Source organism: Arachis stenosperma, chromosome 9 (assembly GCF_014773155.1).
Source record: "Arachis stenosperma cultivar V10309 chromosome 9, arast.V10309.gnm1.PFL2, whole genome shotgun sequence".
Taxonomy (NCBI): Eukaryota; Viridiplantae; Streptophyta; class Magnoliopsida; order Fabales; family Fabaceae; genus Arachis; species Arachis stenosperma.
In genome coordinates, this window is record NC_080385.1 from 91,503,918 (window position 1) to 91,507,048 (window position 3,131).

General features: G+C 37.6%; 1 non-coding gene across 1 annotated transcript; it reads left to right on the forward strand.

Moving 5' to 3' along the window:
* Positions 1-321: 321 nt before the first annotated feature.
* LOC130952733 (small nucleolar RNA R71) lies at positions 322-429 on the forward strand. Its single transcript, XR_009074909.1, has one exon. It is a non-coding gene; the product is annotated as a small nucleolar RNA R71 (small nucleolar RNA).
* Positions 430-3,131: the final 2,702 nt, after the last annotated feature.

Here is a 3,131-nt window from a genome sequence, read left to right on the forward strand (position 1 = left end):
CTTAGTACTGCTTGGTGCATTTTGCATTCCAGACAGACTTTGAGAAATCAAATTGACTTGTTGAGTCAATATCTTGTTCTGAGCCAGTATGGCATTCAAAGCATCAATCTCAAGAACTCCTCTCTTCTGACTTGTCCCATTGTTCACAGGATTCCTTTCAGAAGTGTACATGAATTGGTTATTTACAACCATTTCAATGAGCTCTTGAGCTTCTGTAGGCGTCTTCTTCAGATGAAGAGATCCTCCAGTAGAGCTATCCAAGGACATCTTGGATAGTTCAGATAGACCATCATAGAAAATACCTATGATGCTCCATTCAGAAAGCATTTCTGAGGGACACTTTCTGATTAATTGTTTGTATCTTTCCCAAGCTTCATAGAGGGATTCTCCATCCTTCTGTCTGAAGGTTTGGACTTCCACTCTAAGCTTACTCAATTTTTGAGGTGGAAAGAACTTTACCAAGAAGGCATTGACTAGCTTTTCCCAAGAGTCCAGGCTTTCTTTAGGTTGAGAGTCCAACCATATTCTAGCTCTGTCTCTTACAGCAAAAAGGAATAGCATCAGTCTGTAGACCTCAGGGTCAACCCCATTAGTCTTGACTGTGTCACAGATCTGCAAGAACTCAGCTAAAAACTGATGAGGATCTTCCATTGGAAGTCCATGGAACTTGCAATTCTGTTGCATTAGAGAAACTAATTGAGGCTTAAGCTCAAAGTTGTTTGCTCTAATGGCAGGGATAGAGATGCTTCTCCCATAGAAGTCGGGAGTAGGTGCAGTAAAGTCACCCAGCACCTTCCTTGCATTGTTGGCATTGTTGTTGTTTTCGGCTGCCATGGGTTCTTCTTCTTTGAAGAATTCGGTCAAGTCCTCAACAGAGAATTGTGCCTTAGCTTCTCTTAGCTTTCGCTTCAAGGTTCTTTCAGGTTCAGGGTCAGCTTCAACAAGAATGCCTGTCTTTGTTCCTGCTCATATGAAAGAGAAGAGAACAAGAAAATGTGGAATCCTCTATGTCACAGTTATAGAGATTCCTTGAGGTGTCAGAGGAAAAGAAAAATAACAGAAGAAGGAGGTAGAAGAATTCGAACTTGATTAGATAGAGTTCGAATTGTGCATTAAGAAGGAGTAGTACTCCATAAATAGAAGGATGTGGGAAGAAGGGAAGAGAATTTTCGAAAATTAATTAAGAAGATGTCAAAAACATTTTGAAAAATTGATTGATAATTTTCGAAAATTCAATGTGGAAAAGAAATCAAGTGATTTTTGAAAAAGATTTTGAAATTAGAAATTAAAAAGATTTGATTGAAAACTTATTTTGAAAAAGATGTGATTGAGAAGATATGATTTGAAAACAATTTTTTTAAAAAGATTTGATTTGAAAACAATTTTAAAAAGATTTGATTAATTACTTACCTAACAAGAAAAGATATGATTCAAACATTAAACCTTTCTCAACAGAAAAGGCAATATACTTGAGATGTTCAATCAAATCATTAATTGTTAGTAAGTATCTTTGAAAAAGGAAAGAAATTGATTTTGAAAACATTTGATTGAAAAGATATGATTTGAAAAAGATTTGATTTTGAAAAACTTTGAAAACTTGAAAAAAAAATTGATTTGAAGACAAAATCTTCCCCCTAGCACCATCCTGGCGTTAAACGCCCAGAATGGCATCCATTCTGGCGTTTAACGCCCAAAATGCTACCTCTTTGGGCATTAAACGCCCAACCAGGTACCCTGGCTGGCGTTTAAACGCCAGTCTGTCTTCTTCACTGGGCATTTTTGAATGCTCAGCTTTTTCTGTGTAATTCCTCTGCAGTATGTTCTGAATCTTCAATTCTTTTATTATTGACTTGAAAAGACACAAATTAAAAATATTTTTGGATTTTTAATAATTAAAATGCAACAAGAAACAAATAACAATGCATGCAAGACACCAAACTTAGCAGTTTGTATACTACTAACACTACATGAGACACATAAACACTCAAGTCAAAAGAATTCAAAGATCAGAATAAGAAATCATCAAGAATTACTTGAAGATTCTTAAGACACATGAATGAATGCATGCAATTGACACCAAACTTAAGATGAGACACTAGACTCAAGCAAGAAACATCAAATATTTTTGGTTTTTTATGATTTTGTGAATTTTTTTTGTGCTTTTTTCGAAAATTATGTGAAAATAGAAAATAAAGATTTCAGAATTCTCAGTTTGGATTCCAGGAATCATTGCAAAGCTAGTCTAAGACTCCGGTCCAGGAATTAGACATGGCTTCACAGCCAGCCAAGCTTTCAAAGAAAGCTTCGGTCCAAAACACTAGACATGCCCAATGGCCAGCCAAGCCTTAGCAGATCATTGCTCCAATAGCAAGATTGATAGAGATCAACAAGCTATTGTGATGATCAGTTGAAAACTTGGTCCAATAAGTTTAGACATGGCTTCACAGCCAGCCAGATTTCAACAGATCACCATGAAACACTAGAATTCATTCTTAAGAACTCTGAAGAAAAATACCTAATCTAAGCAACAAGATGAACCGTCAGTTGTCCATACTCAAGAACAATCCCCGGCAACGGCGCCAAAAACTTGGTGCACGAAATTGTGATCAATACTTTTTAATACACAGAACAATCCCCGGTAATGGCTCCAAAGACTTGGTGCTCAATACCATGGCATAAACACAACTTCGCACAACTAACCAGCAAGTGCACTGGGTCGTCCAAGTAATAAACCTTACGCGAGTAAGGGTCGATCCCACAGAGATTGGTGGTATGAAGCAAGCTATGGTCGCCTTGTAAATCTCAGTCAGGCAGACTCAAATGTGTATAGTGATAAACGAATAAAGCATAAAGATAAAGATAGAGATACTTATGTATATCATTGGTGAGAGCTGCAGATAAGCGAATGAAGATGCCTTCCCTTCCGTCTCTCTGCTTTCCTACAGTCTTCATCCAATCCTTCTTACTCCTTTCCATGGCAAGCTCATGTAGGGTTTCACCATTGTCAGTGGCTACCTCCCATCCTCTAAGTGAAAATGTTCCCATGCTCTGTCACAGCATATGGCTAATCAGCTGTCGGTTCTCGGTCAGGCCGGAATAAAATCCATTCATCCTTTTGCGTCTGTCACTAA